The sequence below is a fragment of the Ammodytes marinus genome, assembly GCF_949987685.1.
Source record: "Ammodytes marinus genome assembly, chromosome: 7".
In the NCBI taxonomy this organism is placed as follows: domain Eukaryota; kingdom Metazoa; phylum Chordata; class Actinopteri; order Uranoscopiformes; family Ammodytidae; genus Ammodytes; species Ammodytes marinus.
In genome coordinates, this window is record NC_137211.1 from 29,019,969 (window position 1) to 29,039,284 (window position 19,316).

A 19,316-nucleotide genomic window follows, 5' to 3' on the forward strand; every position below is an offset into this window, starting at 1 on the left:
AGAAGCCGGAGCACCAAACGTTATGCTATTGGTTGGCAGATCCAGAGTGGCACTGGGCAGATCCAATTGGTTTAAACTTCAACAGACACCTGCCCTCAAGTGAGTTTACGTTTGTCAATTGAGCAATTCCAGACCTTCTGTACAAATGAAATGAAGTACGATGGTCTGGTAGGATCAGGCTCGGATTTTACAACTCTGGAAAATTCTTTAAAGTAGCTGCGAGGAATTTTAAACATATCTTCCAAAACTGTCTCATTTGTCCTCTCTGATGATCATAAATGACATGTAACAGCAAACGATCAGTGCAAAGAATGCTATTTTTATACTGTTTTCTTTCATGCCTTTGTTTGGTTATCTGACCAGCTGGCATCGTAAAAACACTAAAAACTTTTTTTGTCCAAAGGGGCCGCACACACTGAAAGTTCCTCATAGCCACTTTAATAGTAAGTGACCCTGCCATCAAAGTTGACCCTGCCAAATAAATGCTACACTATGCAGTTTCATGTCATAAATGTACCTACAGGGATTATACAGCTCCGGAAAAAATCTAGAGACCAATCCAAATGTTCAGTGTCTCTCGTTTTACTCTTTAAAGGCATATGTTTGAGCAAAATGAACATGTTGATGTTATAATAAAAACTACTGACAACATTTCTACCAAATTCTAAATAGAAATATTGTCATGTAGAGCATTTTCCAATTTCAGAATTAAGAAAAATCCAGACTTGTCTCTTATTTTTTTCCACGGCTGTATATTGACGCCCTGGTTTGGTCTAAAGGTGTTTGCAATCTGTAAGCATCCCCAGCCTCTACTGTATGTGTGTCTGTGGACTGTGTTGTAATGAGGCCCGGGAAAAGGCTTAAAGCGGCACATTGCTTCTCCCTGTGGACCTCCGCGCTCTCGGCCCCCTTCATCTCGGCCGCTAATCCTTCCTACGCAGAATCCCAAGGTAAGGTAAACTGAGGGAACAGTGCGGTAGTTGCAGTTCAACAGTGCATGATATAGAGAACATTTCTAACAGATATGGGTTATTGTGATTCGTCTCACTTGGGGGAAAGCTGACTTCTGGATACCATATTCAAAAAGAGATGGCAATGCAGTTCTGGTGGACAGTTTTGAATAGTTATTGCAATTTCCCTTTTAAGGCAGCTAAAAAATACTGGTGATACTTACAGTACACAACTTTAAAGCACACGTTTCCTTTGCTGTCAACAAGAAGCAAGCTTTTTTTGTTCTATAGTTGAGTGAGGGAAATCTTTTAACCGAGGACTGCGTGGGACCATGAATTGAATTTTCTGCGCTAGATTGCTGTTAATGAACTCCCAATTGGACTCATTTAGCAGTGTGTCTGTGGGCCTTGCTACCTGGTACATAAGGATATCCTTTAGCCTGCAAATAGCACAGACGCACGACAACAGAGGCGCCATTCTGTTTGTAGTGTAAAGCTTTGGAACAGATGTAATGCATAAGCTACGCTTGGTTGCAAAGAAACACTGTAAACAACAGAAAATGATAATAAAAAAAAGTATGTTGATGCAACCGGCAAAATACATATGGAGGAAGGAGAAGAAATCATTTTTTTATTGCTTTATTTTTTATTGCTACATTAATATTAGATGTTTCCGTAAGCAAACAGACGTGATATAAAGACACTCTTCTTTCAGAGAAGCGGATGAACACCAGAAATAATTCTCCTTGCAGTAAAAACCTTCAAAAAGTCAAAACTTTATGAAATAATCAGGGGCATCGTGCACAGATGCCGATACAAGAAAATGCACCAATAATGTAACACTTTTTAATAGTGAATTAGCTGTTAGCTCTTTGTGATGCTAACATATCTCTCACTAAGGGCAGGACTCACAGTGGTAGTACAGTATCTGTCCAATGCTCTTAAGGTGGAGCTGCATTTATTTCCAGGAACTACATACATTATGAAACACCCCCCCCCCCCCCCCCCCCGCAAAAAAAAAACATGTAGTCTTACCCTGCACACTGGGTGGCCAGTGGAACTGTATGAGAAATGATGAGTTTCTATTTTTTTCTTTACAGAATATGGCCTAATTTCCAACAATAACAGTCTGTTGTTTACTAAAGTGTTCACCCCCATATTTTCACATGCAGGGACAACTTTGATGATTTATGAATGAATCATCATTCTGAGTGTACTTGACTAATTCAGGCCTTTGCCTTTGATGGAAGGGGCCACTGGGACGGTTACCACATTACATAAACCTCTACCCCAAACTCATTCAAGCATTTACGGAGTGAACAGTGTTTGTGAATGTTAGAGTTGCACAACTTCAGAAAAAAACTGTGCCAACACTGTGATGCAGGAATTTCAGGCACACACACGTTTCTGATCACCCCCCTCCCCCCCCCCCCCCCCTTGATCAAATTAGTTTGATGGTGATTTTGCTTGTCTGTTTTAGCATTTGCGGCAATTGCCCTTTATTTTGTACAAGTCAGTCCCTGCGTTCCAAATCACATACTTTTTATTTTTACTACACTACATACTAAAGTACAGAAGAGTTTTAGGGCCACAGGAGTGAGACAAAATCAGATAAGGAAGTTTTTTTTTCATTATGTTGAGAAATGTCGAGAATGAAGACGAATACTCCAAAATGCTATTGGAGTTAGTGGGACAATCTTTTGCTGGCATACTAAATAGTAGGGAAGTATTGGGATTGGAACGCAGGGAGTTTCTCCAGGGTTTTATGCATGTTGGCGTTTTTAAATTGCCACATTTCCTGTGCCTCAAACTGTCAGGGGGGGGGGGCAGAATCCAAGATGTTACGGTTAAAATAATTATACCTCAGAAAGTGGCGTGCTGACTTTGTTGCTGCCACTCAGACTTATGCTGAATATTTAAACGTTTGTTTATTTTGCTTCTCTCGTTTGTGTGTTTTGCTCCAATTATTTTTTTTTCCATATCGTCACCATGGGAACAAAGAGAGGGGAAATGGTGTTTTATACTTTTATATATTTTTGTTTCAAGTCTTGTGGTGAGTTTGAGAACAAAGTTAAAATGGTGGTGTCAGAGAGAGGTTTAGTTACCTTGGGGCTTCACTTGTTACATTTACTGATTGTCAAGTTCACAAAATATACAACAGTGTATACTGTCAGTGGTTCAATAATATTTAATTAAACATGCTTTGATATATGAATACATAAACTGTATTATGTTATGTGTAGGAATGTATGCTTCAGGCTAAACACACAGGTGATGACGTAAAAGGAACAGGCTGCTTATCAAGTCGTAATATTGTCTCTATCAGTTCCTTTATAACTGTAAAAGTCTGACTGATGTAAGTGTTAACAATTTTTTTTAAAGTTTAAGTCAGTTTGTAATTAACCCACCAAATTCCTCCGTTACCTCGATGCACACACACACACACACCATTAGCTTTGTGCTGACCCCATTTGAAGTCACACTAATTCTCTGTGACATTTAGCTAAACAGTGTTGGTCATCCTTGTCATCTTAAAATAACAACACACCCCTCTTAAACACCATTCGGAGCAAAATGTTGCTGCTGCGTCAGTAACTTTAAAGTGCATCAGGAGATAAGTGGACTTTGGTACTCACTGCCAAATGTATTCCAAAGGAACTATTAAGTTGTTTATGCTGAAAACAATCATAAAAAACAAGTGTGGGAAACATAGAAGGTGGTAAATTAACAATTTTGACATCATAATTACCACATTCATTGAATGCTGGAGTCAGCGAGTCTGGAGAATGCTTGTTGTCATAGTCAATGAATATCTACTCACGATCCGCTTCCTGTCCGTACTGTGTGTGTGTGTGTGTGTGTGTGTGTGTGTGTGTGTGTGTGTGTGTGTGTGCTGGAAAAAAAACTTGTGTTAATACAAAGCCTAGGCTCTGTAAACTGGTGTGTAAACAAAGGGGGGCCAAATGTGTAAGGTGCAGAACGTGAGGCGATATTCACTGATTTTGACAAGAATTTTCTCCAATCCTTTAAGACATAACTGAAATTACCTTAAAGGTTCAGTAAGCGTAATGGTCAGTTTAGCTAACTTCCTGTCAGTTACTGCAGTTAGCAGTCCCCTCGCTCGTCCCCACATCACCACATTAATGCACTGTGATCTTCAAGCAGCGAGTTATCTACCATCATCTCAGATCCATAGGTGTGATAAAACATGATAAAAACCATCAAAACAGACATTGGGTAGGATTTTTACCTGCTCCGCCATTGTTTCATTACAGTATCTAATTAGGGAGACTAATGGCGTGCCACAGAAAGCCATAAGGCCAAGACAGTCTCCTTCCATCTGTCGCTTTGCACGTGCACCAGTGAGACGGGTGCCGGTTTGCAGCGTTCTCTCTTCTGATTGGTTATCAGTAGCGGGATCCCCAAAAAGTTTGTTTGCCGATTACATGCAGAACGAGTGACTGAGAGATCGGCTTTATAAAACGTGCACACTATATAAGTGATCACTGTATAAATAAAGAGCGATTTAACACTTGTATTAACATAAATAAATCGCTTACTTCACCTTTGAATATTCAAACTGTCTTAAACAATGTTTTTTTCCTTTTCTTTTTTTACTCTTTGAGATTGGGCTTGAACACACAGAAGAATTTGCTGCACTGTTTCACAGCACAAAGGCCGCATGCTTTCAGTGAATATTAACAACAGATGGAGTGCGGGCTGAATGCATGTTGGCTGGTAGCAACACATGAGCTTTGTAGTGCTTTTCAAAACAAACACAAAGGGAGAATGGTGGCAGAAATGTCTGGCAGGCAGCAGAGGGGTTGATGGGAAATGTCCACGTGTCGGAGTTTGTATAGGCAATAGCACTGACAATTTGGCAAAATAACCAACACTCTTCATATTGGAATAATTTTTTTCGTACGTAAATGACACTAAAACTACCAAGAAAAAAGGCTTCAACACTTTGGTTACAAGGGTTCTTACATTAAATACATGAACTTGAATTATATTTGAATGTGCAGCCAGTTCAGTCAAATCAGCATTGGAATTCTTGGTTCTCAGGCTCTCTAGCAATGCTGTGCAAAGTGCAAAGACATTATGACATTAATGGCTGTGTGCTGAGTCATTTTGAGGGGACAGTAAATTTACACTGTTATATAATCTGTACACTGACTACTTTACATTGTATCAAGTGTCATTTCTTCAGTGTTTTCCCATGAAAAGATATAATGAAATATTTAAAGAAATGTGAGGGGTGTAGTCACTTTTGAGAGATAATGTATATCAAATATACTAAAGTATTCAAGTTATTCCAGGGGGCAAAACAAAAGAGACGCAATGTAAAAATGGGCTGTCAAAATGGTCTCGGCCCATTGTCTCACAAATGTTTTTTCTTTTTTACTTTTATTCTGACAAAGACATAAAACGTAACATCTTGGTTAAACTGACCCTGCATTCCAAATCGCATACTTTTTCTTTTTACTACACTACTTACAGTGTACAGAAAATGGATGGAGTTAGTGGGGCGTTTATGTATTTTAAGCATACTACAATTGACTTACATGTATTGGGAAATCCTAAACCTTTTTCTGGCATACTAAATAGTTTAGGAAGTTTGGTTATTGGAACGCAGGGCAAGTTTCTTTCCCTCTTCCATTTTTTGAACATACAGTATATAGATAAGATGGGTATGATTGGCATACCAAACTCTACAAATGGGCCTCAGCCAGACGGACCTGAGGGGATATCACAACTCAACATAGATAAAGGGTTTTGGGGGAAGCAGAACTTTGGTGTCCATTAAAATATTTGATTAAACTGCAGCATAGTGTATCAAATATTTCATTACATGTATTCACAAGTCATAATCTCTTTCCAAGTGGAACTGCTACCCCTACTTTCATCAGTTCTTATGCTGTCCAATGATTACTTCATTGAACGGAACAGTCATTTATTTCCCCTGCCATCGGCACACTCTGAAACGGCACCCACTCTGTCAATTACCATTGCCTCTGTCAAAGTAGAGAGAAATGTGTTCATAATTTATTCGCACGCAAAAGCGAGTTAAATATTTCTGGAGGTCAGAGGTCAGAGTCCATCACAGGACAGATACAGTCCCTGCGTTCCAATCCCCATACTTCCCTACTATTTAGTATGCCAGAAAAAGATTTAGGATGTCCCAATACATGCATGTCAATTGTAGTATGCTGGAAACACATAAATGCCCCACTAGCTCCAATAGCATTTTGGAGTATTTGTCTTTCTTGACATTTCTTGACATAATGAATAAAAAATCTTCTTTATCTGATTTTTTTCTCTCCTGTGGCCCTAAAATTCCTCTGTACTTTAGTATGTAGTGTAGTAAAAAGAAAAAGTATGTGATTTGGAACGCAGGGAGTGTCTTGCTCAAGGACACTTGGGATTTGGGGCTGATACTTAAGAGTGGCCTGAAGTGAACTTAAAAGCAATTGAAAGATCATACACCATTGTATGATTCTTTGTTTCACTCAAAAAGGATCTACTATGGGTTCACCTTGAAGCACCATTTTCGGTTCCATTTGGCACTTTTTTTTGTTTCTGTTGAAGGTCGACATTAGAACCACAGCCTGATCCTGCAAAATACTGCATTTTAATGGTGTACCTCAGCAGGCTTCTTGCTAGTCAGGTTTAACTAATGTAATATCTGGCCACTGCGGCATCCACTCTGCAACACGAAATCTCATGCAGAATTCATCAAAACCTCCTCGTTACATCCAGGTCCAGGATTCACTTTCTGAACTCCAGCCCGCGGTTACTTACTGCACAGCCTTCTTTATCCAAACCAAGCTCTTCACTTTGATCCCAACCCTACATGACATACTGTACATGTCGTTCATTGATGACAGATATTTTTAGTACAGATCTGAACATTCTATCTAGAGAGCACTCTAAAAAAAATAACATCTCCTTAGCTTTTAAGACATCCACCCAACTCTGACCGGCTTCTCCTAAATCAGAGTTTTATTTCACCTATGTAGTCACCCTCTACCCATGATTCATTGTGATTTTATATAAACAGCATCCGGTAAATTGTCACCTTATATGTAAAGTAACTATACAATGAACTGCCTTTTACTTCAACCCTAATACTTTTACTCCCTTTTTTTAATATTCAGTCGATGACATTTTTGGCATTTTTGAAAATAAGGGTACCATTTTAAGGGGTAAATCTGTTCCTAAGAGAGCAGCATGCCTTTAGTGAGAAAAAAAACAGAGAGACATGAAGGAGACTGTCTTAGCCTTATGGCTTTCTGTGGCACGCCATTAGTCTCCCTAATTAGATAATAATGGCTGATTTCCATTACAGGCTAGTGTAGTTCACGTGGCGTTCACAGCTTCAGACCACCTTGCCCACGCCAGGACAAGTCAACTCGGCTGACAGCAATAGTTCAGAGATCACTTGCTCTCCCACGTTTCCATTTATATCTCTCTCTTTTTTTTCCTTCAGCATTTTCAGACGCTGCCTGGGTGGAGGTCAAGCTGTTATGTTATTCCGACAGACAGGCAGCAAGTCTGCATGCTTATTTACAGCTATTGCTGGTGGTGTACTAACAGTAAAGATATGTGAGGAACACTATGCGATAAAGACAGGATTTCAAAAATACTTCAAAACCTATTGGGGGGCGTACTTGAATTTTGCAGAACATACACACTCACGTCAAGAAGACACAGGACAAGGAGGCTCTAGTATGGTCTCTTATCAGTGATATTCACAAGGCACAAAATCAGCAAAGCCTTATCATTGTGTCCTTTTAGACAATGTCTTATTTACAATGATGGATTTTCAGATGTTTTATCAATTCATATTTTAGCACACAGATATGACAAAGCTAGATTGGGCAAATTATGAAAATGTATCTAAAATGCGTTTTGTTGGGTTTACTATACACACATTCAAGTGTTTTGTATAGGTTTTGAGCTTCCAGTTTAAAAGTCCCTTCAAAAGAATAACAATACATTTTTAAAAATTGGAGTATGTAATGATACATGAGTGAATTTAGGGTGAACTTTTTTGGGGGGGAGCAAAGATTTTGGAGTGTCTTCAAACTCTCAACCCAGAATGGTATTAGAATAATACAGCTGTTTTTTAAACTTATTTCATGGGTTTTTCTTTCATTTTGTTGTATAATGTATACATTAGGCATCTCTAGTCATTAATGACAGATAATGACAAAAATACTGTGGGGTTCCATTGAGGGTCGATGTAGTGTAAAGCAGGTATAAAAAGTTATTGTTTTTCAATAAAAAATTGTGACTGTGATGTTTGTTTACTTTTACTTTTCCTGAACAGTTTTTTAGGTCTCCCTTACTGGGCTTATATGGTGCTCAGGAATGGCACTTTGCTTCATATACTCCACTTGAACTAGTACCAAGTGTTGTGGTTCATTTAAAAGTGAGGGTATTGGGACCCTCAAATGTTTAAAGCTTGTCTGAGGACAGCCTGCAGGGTTTAGTGAAGCAAGGCTTTTGTGGCTTTGTTGTTAATTAAGCTGTGTGTGCCGCGTATTGCTGGAAGTATCTATGACTTTCTATTTTTCGGCAGCATTGCACTTTATTCTAATTTGTAAATTGCACTGTGTATTTTCCTGTTTTAATGTCTTTGAAGCGGTTTGTAAACTTGTTTTTGAAAAGCGCTTTATAAATAGTTTATTATTCATTATTATATTATTGTCATATCATTCTCAACCGAGTTTGTTTTAAATGTGCTTTCATGCATACCAAATGTGTAAGCTGGAGTTAGTGTACTAACTAAAAGTGAATGTTTTTTCAACTTACAGGTATAAAACTTTTTTGAGCTAGAATACTTTTAGCCAGAGTGGGCAGTGAATCAATACATTCATATTCAACAATATCTGTTGTTGTCATGCATGGGCGGCAGTGGCAAAGTGGGTAGGGATGTCACCTCTGGATTGCAGGGTCGGAGGTTCGATTCCCCGCCTATCTGCCACATGTCGAAGTGTCCCTGGGAAAAACACTGAACCCCAAATTGCTGATGGTTCAGAGAGTGCCTTGCATGGTGAATGTGCTAAGAAATGTAAAGTGCTTTGGGGCTGAGAAAATCGGCTAAAAGGCGCTATATAAGTCAAGTCCATTTACCATGCTGCACATCATAGGCTAAACTGCGCCTTAGTTACACAATGTATGGGGAAAAAACTCACACTATTACATCAATACATTTTAGACACATGAAAAGGATTGTATTCAAATGCTGTGTGCAGTTGGTAAGCGATGTATTTACAGCGTCATTCAAAGGAGCTACTGTATAAATATGTTAGTAGTGTCGATAGATCTCCTTTCATCCAAGAACAACCAAATGAAACATGCAATTCTATAGCTTTCACACTCACCTCCTGCCCATTATGAACACAAAGTAAATCCACTATGTGTGAACATTCAAAGCCCTTTGAGTTTAACAGAAGCTTTTCAAACAAATACTCCCTGCCTTCCGAATCGCATACTTTCTACTATTTAGTATGGTAGAAAAAAGATTTAGTATGTCCCGATTCTTGTGGCCAGATTTAGGATGGTTAGAAAGACCCGGATGTCTAGTACTTCCGGCCAAGATTTTTAGTGTTGAAAACAGCTTCCTATTTGGGCGATTCTGACCCATAATCCAGTGCGAACCTGAAGTGGCATCACATCAACGGAGCCTCCATATGAAAACAAACGGGGATGAGACAGATATAAAAGCAAGAGGCAAGATCAAGGCGCAATGTGTATGATGAAATAAATAAGTAAAAGTATGTCCCAATAGTATGCCTACTGCATCCTAACTAGATAATTTTTATCGTCAGATGTAGTATGTAGAATTAAAAAAATAAAGAGTATGTGATTCGGAACGCAGGGACTGAATGTATTGGAAGGAGAGGTACAGTATAGCTTTAGGCCAGGGGTCCCCAAACTTGTTTTAAGTGAGGGCCACATACATTGGCATTTCTCTGTTGGGGGACCAGAGACAATATGTAACAGAAAATGATATGGGCCGAAGTCAACATCAGTATTATTGTTGGGATTTCATCATGATTATATGATGTGTGTTTAGTACCTCATACCGCTAGATACGTTTAATTTATTTTAAAATTATTATAAAATATTTGTTTATTATTCCTAATGTTAGATTTGTTAAATATTTTTGTTACGGGCTGAACTGACAAATGAAAATGATTGTTACGAGATATATAAAGCCTATTTAAAAGCATTATTGCTATCATTATTAGAGTTGCACTGATCCACTATTTTTGCAGTATGATCCGATTCTGATAGCTTGGTTTTGGTTATCGGCATGCAATTAAGCTAACAAACTGTAACTGACAAGTGTAACTAGGCAGTCGTAAAGGAAAGAAAATGAATCACAACATAGAACAATATAACAATGTAAAACATACATGTCATTTACCCACACATCAGAGGAATGCACAGTTATGATTGTTGAGAAAAGGGGGACAAACTCTGCTTGTTAGTGGTCGTTAACATTTGATTTTGAAAGCCAAACTGTCATTAAATCTTAAATGTTTTTCTGGCATTCTTCAGAGGGCCGGGTCAAATGTGGGGGGCGCGGGCCGTAGTTTTGGAACCCCTGCAAAGTGTAGGCTGTCAAGGTAATCAGCATGATAGTCTTAGAAAAGATTTACCTGGGCTTTTAAGGTGAAAGACGGGTATCTGGAGAAAAGTACATGCATTTGTGAACATTAAACAAGAGTGAAATGTACCAGGGGAACAGGTTCTGCTATCGATTCAGTAGATTCACTGTGGAGAAAGGTCCATTCAAATGGGTTATAAATAAGCTCTCAAGTCGTTGGCTGAAGCAGTGAACTGAGATATACCCCTGTTAAAGGTGTCAGCAATATCGCATGTGGTCAGGTGAAGAGCATCACCTTAAGTTGATTGAAAAACATTACCTAAGCGGCATAATGTTTCTTTCACATGAGCTACGTAGTTGGAATCTATGGGTAAATATGAATTGTAATGGTCAGGTTTGCTCCTTTGTTCAGTAGATTCATGCAGTCAATTGAAATACTTATACATAGTTTATACCTTTTTGCCATTATATTGATAGTATGATATACAAAAATGACAATGGTCCCACGACAGTTGTCCCTTATCTCAGACCTGGACCTGGATTTGTTTTTAAGGCAATGTACAGTAACTATTGTTATCACAATAGCCGGTTAAACTGCCAGTGCAGATATCACCATGTATCTCATCTTATTTGTTACTGATAATAACTGCCATGGATTCAAATTAGGATACTTTTTTTCAACATAATTTCAGCTCCCAATAACAGTGTGTTGTTTACAGCCTCCCCCTGCACTAAAAACACACACACACACACACACACAGAATGTTCATACTGCCGTCTCACAGACATTACTAAGAAAACATGCATCAAATTATGCATTGAAGCGTGCCTTCATCAATGCCATTGTCATGTTGAATACATGTCATCAATACATGGCCCCAGCCCTGAACGTAATGAGCGTGTTCGTGACATATAAATCACCACTGTATTATATTCATTTACACAAGACCTAATCACCATGTCAAAGTCAGTGATAATGACCACAGTGATGGGGAGAGGGGGGGGGGGGGCAAGACAGGCCTTCACAATGAATGAAAACAATTTAAGTGCTTGATTTTTCCCCTAAATGACTGCCAATTCATGCTGTTGAAGTGAACGTTCCGCTCCGGCACACACGGGAGTATAAAGGATGGGCACTCTTTGTAGGAAAAATTCTGTCTATAAACACTCTAAAAATGTAACCTGTCTGACCTGTAAACAGTGGCGGGGGGAGGAGCACAGGTCGGGTAACATTAGTTAAACAATCAATCATGACAAGACACAAGAGGGGCAGTGATCATTAGGCGCACACAAATCAAACATTACCAAAAGCAGTACATCACACAGCAAATCACCTGGGCTGACAGAAAAGTCATCCCCGCCGACTGTCCAAATATATTTGTTTTGCGCTTGTGTTTTTCTATTTAAATGCAAATTAAGTACCAGGTTTCCTTACAGGCACAAAGCCCCCAAGCCAAGATGATGAGTTTAATTCAATAATTTTTTATATATAAAGGCATTTGGAATTGCTTGTGGTGCCGCCAAGCATTGTTCTTCATATTGGGCGAATGACAGCAATTGCATTTGTGTGGTTAAAATAAAGCAACCATTTGTACAGTATATTATAGGAATAGTTGTGCATTTTTTCAACGATGGTCTCAGACATCATTCTATACAAAAGAAAACAATCATAATAAGGGAAACACAGATGGCGCGTTCTAGAAGTAAACACGTTTTTGAGAAATGACTTCCAACGATGTTTTAATGCAAAAAAAAAAAAATCATAGCTGTGTTCTGAATGGCAACACTTAAAGGATGAGTGAAAAGCCACCTGGAAGGCATTCATGGCCGTGCACGCATAACGTGACGAGAGAGAAGGGGGTTGTGACTGTGTGGAGAGTTAAAAGGCAGGTTGAAGTTTAACTCCTGTGACTTTGAGTGCCCGTAGCTCTGTGGGTAGAGTGTCTTTCCCCCAGTTCATTTATTCTAGTGTCTAGTTTCAGTTCATTTATTCCCACAGGTTTAACTGATTAAAAAACTTCCACGACAGTTTTGAAATCACCATAAGGACGCCTTTACAATAAATGACTCCATCTAAGTTCAGCTGTTGTGACTCTACACTGGACTACAGGCCCAAGTGACATCCATAACTTTACACAGGCTAATTGTGGTAGCAAAGTAAGTCTAACATGGTAACTAAGTCTGTCTTTTTTCAGATGTTTTACAAGATGTTTGCCTCTGTCAACCGGATAAAAATGGACCCTGAATGTAGTATAGCAGCCGATCTCCCAAACCCTGCTAAAATGACCAATAATAACAATATCAAAAGATAATGGCCGCGTTTCCCAGAATCGTTAAGAGCCTCTTTGGGCAAAGTACTACTTTGGAGCGCTCTTAAGAACGCTGTGAAAGAAGAATGCGTTTCCCAGATTCGTTCTTAGCGAAAGTAGTACTTTCACTAAGATGGAACTGTACGACGGCGCTGACCCACTCTTTCAACCTTCTTAGCGACCAAATCGTCAGTGATCATGCTGCGTCAGGGAAATTTATTTCCTCCACTTTTCGAAATAATAAAACAATGTTCAATGCGGACCTGGCGCAATAAACATAAACTAATAGTAGAGAAAAAAAACGTTTTAATGAATTACACGTTTACGTTTTCCACACACATGTGAGTTTATAGTACTACACATAAAAAAACATCCACAACCCTGTGGCATTTGACAGATATCAAGGAAACAGATTTAATTGAACTCAGCTGAACCTCATCCAGAGCGGCTCCACCTGCTATAAAGGCGTTGCCAAAGTCCGCGCGTGTGAGAAACCATGGCTGCATTACAACAGCCTCGCCGTGCGCGAAGCCAGACGGTTTACATAAATGCACGTGCGTCGGCACTTCTCCCCACTGGACGTGCTATCAGACCGGGCCGTCCAGGCAAAGTACCGACTGCCCCGGCCGTGCGGAGATCCAACGGCTGATCACTCTGGTGTCTCCACACACATGCAATTTTTCCTTCAGCCCCCCGGAGATGCAGCTTCTGACTGCGCTGCGTTTTTAAGAACATATCAACCTCTTCTGAGGTCCAACAACCCCCAGCCCCTACCTCTTCACCACCAGTCACCAAGCACTGATCACTAAACCATAAACCCACAACCACCACATCACCCATATACTCTCAGGCCTGAAGGCTGAAATAAATAAACAGAACCAGCAGATGTAGGCTACATGTAACGTCCTGCACACTATGAGTATTGCTGCAGTGTCCGAGTGCTTTACCTGAAAGTCTGGCACTGGAATGCTGTTGAAAGGGCACACTATACGCACACGTCATTAACCTACGCTTAGATAAATTACAAATTGCCTGGGACTTTTTGTTGCTATAGGTTTGACACTCTCATTTCAATGCAAAATGATACACACAATACATGGTTGAAAAGGAAACCAAAGTAGTTTATTGAAACCATATGGGGGAGGGGTTACTCTGCGCTGTCTTTACTGGGCGTCTGCATCACCTGCAACGAAGGGAGATTGATTAGTGAAACCTTCGCACTCTTCCTTTTTGTTTGGTTCTGGAACTCCTGCCACTTCTTCCTCACAGCACGCCAGTCACGCAGGCCACATGGGATGGAGGGGGACATATTTTCGGCTATGGCCTGCCTAACACGGTTCTTCACCGTGATGTTCTTTTTGCCCCTTGTTCCCCCGAATAAAACTGCCCGGTGCTGCCAGACCTCGTCCACTAACGCCCATCTCCTCCGCGGTAAACGACGGTGCCCGCTTGTTTCTTTTTCTGCCGCTTTCTTCCACTCTCACATGTGTGTGCCTATCCACGGGGTATATATGCGCTAATGGGCTTGATTACTACTTGGATACACTTGTTGCCACACCCCTCCCCCCCCCCCCACACACCCCCACACACCCACGATACATGCGTAGCCTAATTCCACCTGTGTGGGGGAGACCACGGGGCGCTGTGTGTGACTTATGCGCTGATAAAGAGGTGGGTGATCGATTCGCCTGGCATCGATTTATTCAGTTTCAGCACGACCGCGGTGGACAGCTCCCACCAAAGAGCCTCTTTCGCTTCAACTTACGCGTTCTCCAAAGAAGGCACCAAAGAAGCCATCTGGGAAACACCCGTATCTTAACGCTCGTTCTTTGGCGAACCCTTCTTTCGACCCTTCTTTGGCCCCAAAGAACGATCGATTCTGGGAAACGCGGCCAATATTGTTTTGTGAGGGGACTGTAGCAGTGGCACATGTCAATATACAAGATCTATTAGTCCTTGTTGCACACATTTGCTTTTATTTTGGATTACTTTCTATGTGCTGTGTCGCAAACTTGACCCTGCCTCAGGCCTCATTACTGTCAGCCCCTCATACAACAACATACCTTTTACCCTAGTCAAATGTACACTTCCTTTAGAAAAAAAAGTGTAATGCACAAAAGAAACCATGAAGAAGCTTTGTGTACACTTTGGAGCTACAAGTGCTTCCTTTAACATAAAAGCCTTAAAGTAGCTGATGGCTCGACTCTAACAGAAATCTTTTATGTCTTAAGCCTCGGGGTAGCTCAGAAAATCCATCCAAGGATTCCTTCGACTTAACCCCCCCCCCCCAAAAAAAACAAAACAAGGTTGGTCGTCCTTAGCCATGCATGTAAACGAAAAAATGTAATGTAAGGGCTAAAAGGACAACGTAAGGAAGAAGGGATGGAAGGAAGCCGCACAGAAAGATGATATTAGCATTCTTATTTGGTATGGAGAGGGGAGGAGAGCGTAGCGCTGCCTGCAGAGCACAAAGCTCTATGTGAAAACTATCCCTCTCCCCTGGATCCTCCTGAGATGTAATTACTGTGCAGTCAACTTGTAAGACCCATAGTCCCAGGGAATGTATATCTACCTTATCGAGCGATCCTGGTTGTTATTTTTAAAAAGCTTGCATCAGAAAATGGCCATTATGCAGTTTTTCCCTTTCGCTAAAATGTTTACCATGATGTCACAATAAAGAGAAAAGGATATTTCAAGGTGCAGTCAGCGATTCTGGACGGAGCTTGTTGTCAAAATATTTAATATTTTTTAAATGAGTGAATATCTCCACATGATCCATTAACTATACCTACTGCGTGCACTGGGGGAAAACATCTGGTGTTAATGTACGGACTTGGATATGCAAACTTGTAATTTAATAAAGGGTATGTAAAGAAAAGTGGGCCCACCGAAGCTGGCAACTTGCCAGTTTACAGACCCTAGGATGTGTATTAACACAGTACGGACAGGTGGCAGATTGTGAGGAGATATTCCCTGATTTCGACAAAAAAGTGATTTTGACAACAAGCGTTCGCGAGAATCACTGACTTCACCTTTAATTCACGGGATGCACGCAGGCAGACAATCAAAGGATTGTGGGGCGCATTTTGGTGAATCACAGGGAAGCCATTTAGTTGAGGCTTGAGCTGTGACATTACCGCTGAAAAATATGTAATATCACACACAGATGGAAATATTGATCAGTGAGCAATCATCCGCCATGCAGCTGAATGTTGCACAATATTTCAGCTTTCATATTCCCAGCAATGGGCAGAGGGGTTGACACAATCTCTTTAATGGTTACCGCAGTCGATACAGAACTGGCATCCTTAATAATTTGTCTCCTTTCCATGGCTCATTGGTTTCGTATTGAGTTTCATAATTCTACGAGCCATATGTCTACAGTGAATACTGATTGTTGCGGCCTCTGGAGAGTAACTATGAGAGAAACCGTCCCTGCATTCCGAATCGCATACTTTCTACTATTTAGTATGGTAGAAAAAAGATTCAGGATGTCCCAATTATTGTGGCCGGATGTAGGATGGTTAGAAGTACCCGGATGTCTACAACATCTGGCCAAGATTTGTAGTGTTGAAAACAGCATCCTATTTGGGCGATTCTGACCCATAATCCAGTGCGCACGTGAAGTGACGTTACATCGAAGGAGCCTCCATATGAAAACAAACGGGGATGCGACGGATATAAGAGCAAGAGGCAAGATCAAGGCGCAATGTTATGATGTAATAAATAAGTAAAAGTATGTCCCAATTAGGGTTGGGCACCGAAACCCGGTACCAGTATGGCACCGGTGCCGACGTAAACGGTAGTAACCAGACCGAATAAGAACGAAAGTTTCGGTGCCTCATTTCGGTGCCGCCCTTGCTGTAGTCACGTTTGTATTTTGACAGACTGATCGCTCTTTATGTCATGATCGATGAAGCATGTCCGCTCGCGGATGCTGTTCTGTGAACACCGAGAGCAGCTGTGAGTGACGAGAACGAGCCCGACCGTCTCGAGGAGCGCGCACACGAGTGCTCAACAGTCGCTCACGTTCGCAGTTTCACAGACTGATCGCTCTTTATGTCAAGACTATTTTTGAAAGCCAATGCAATGCATTTCTTTTTGCGAATGACACGCGATCTAGCAGTATTGTCAAGCATGTATTAGGCACGTGTAGGCTGACGATGAGGCAGCGGCCGTCAGCTGTTAGTGCTGCCTTTTCGCACGGCGGTGGAGACGAACCCAAAAAACACACAGCGGGACACGGCGGCCCGGTGATATGGAAACGTTTAACAAGGAACTTCATAAAGACACTTAAAATAACGATCTCTGCCCATACAAAAAGCTCTGACTTGGATAACTGTATGTAGCGATCTCTGTATAAAACCATCCGGTAGGCTACATGTGCCTGATGACGGGCCGTTATATTAATAATAAACAGCGCGCTGCACATTAGAACAGCATGTACATTAAAGATCTCGTATCCTTCCTGAGAAGGCAAACATGACAATTTTTCTGCACAAAAATGGTTAATTTGACAAAGTTAATAGTTGTGGTCTTATCTTTACAGAAGACTACTTCGTATTTTTTATGTCAGTTGAATTTTGTTTCAAGTTAAATGCAAATGAGCACTGTTAATATTCCAAAAGGCTAATGCTCTTCCTTGACTGTTTTCAGTCTGTGGTTCTCATTGGGTGTACTTATTCCCTTACTGTAGATCTTTCTTATCAAAATTATTACTTTTAGCTAAAGTTTTATTTTAAGATTAGATTACTTGGTAGTCTCCACATTAATCTCCATTATTATATTGTTTGAAACAGTATTGTTGTATTAGATAGTATGTAAATTGGGTGAATTTTTAAATAGTTTATTTTTAAGTTACTCGTAATTATATTGTTAAAGTCAATTGTGTTAAATGTGGCACTATTTATAAAAGGGCATTATTTTTTTGACAAAGTGTGGGCAATTTGAGGCTTTAAAGTACCAGTTAAAGTACCAGTTAAAGTACCGTTTAAGCACCGGAACCGTTTCAAAAGTACCGAGTAGTAACCGGTATCGGAAAAAACACACCCGATACCCAACCCTAGTCCCAATTGTAGCATACTGCATCTTAACTAGATTATTTTTATCGTCAGATGTAGTATGTAGAATAGAAAAAAGAAAGAGTATGCGATTCGGAACGCAGGGCATGCCACTATGTTTCTTGTTGTTGTTCCCTTTTCATGTGCGGACCGTGTTTTTCATAATAGGAGATGTGCAAGAGACAATCATTGAGGTCTCGTATGTCCTAACCTCCTGTGCATACTCTCATCATGATGCAAACAAACATCTACTAGCTTCCCATCGCAATGTTTTCTCTCCCCTATGTTGAAAATAATGTGCGTTGTGCCACTTAATAGCTCCACTGCATGTTTTATTCATATAGTTTGGAGTCTGTGTCTGAGACTGCATGAATTAATGCTATTAATTTAATATATGCATTATGGATTTTGAGAAAGACATAAAAAATTAAATAATAAAAATAAATCTAAATCTAAGACTGGGGGGAATCCAATGCCCCGACCACCACCAGGGTGGTCAGTATATTTGCACTGATAACAAGAAAAAGAAAATAAACCTTTCTTGCATGTCCGTGACAGGGCTTGCCAGTGGGAATGGGTTTATTCCATGGCTCTCCGCTCTCATTGACCTAACTAGCTTCCTAGCGGCTGTGCTACAGAGAAACTGCTAGAAGGTTGCCTCTCACATATCATTTACAGTGAGAAAACAGGACAGCAGTTAATGCGGGGTGAATACACAGACTGCGGGATCCATTCCATTTGATTATTGCTCTGTTTGAATTATTTAACACAAATGCAGAATTGCCGACGGTGGATGGAGGCTGAGTATCAGGGATAAGTAAAGGGAGATGAGGACAAAATATATCTGCTGCGTAAATATGCATTATTCATGACTAATCACTTCTGGCGGTGATTGCGTGAACAAAAATTGCAAGTGGAGGCGAATTGACAAACGGGCAACAAAACACAAGCCATTTGAAATGGTAATGCTTTCCGTTAACAGACACCAACACACAGGAGATAAAGTTCAAATAATCAGGAGGTGGCTGTATAGCTTGGGGTTTTGATTTACAGACACCCAGTAGGAGGCTGTCACGTCTCCAAAACAATACTGGCTCCTTATCTCTGCAGTGAAGAATGAAGAAGACGGGCGCATTTTTAGAGGAGACGCTGATTGTTTTTCAGCCTATGCATTCAAATGTCTGGTCCAATAAACAAGAGTTTTTCCAGGACAAAAAAGCAATATAATTATGAAAAGCCTTGCAACCCTGTCTCCCAAAAAAAAATGATTATATAAGACTAATTTCTTCTGCCAAATACATTTGGAGTGAAGAGATTTACATTCACTGGCAATGGGTTTGCAAGTGTGGATAACATCAGTTTAGATGTTTGGGAA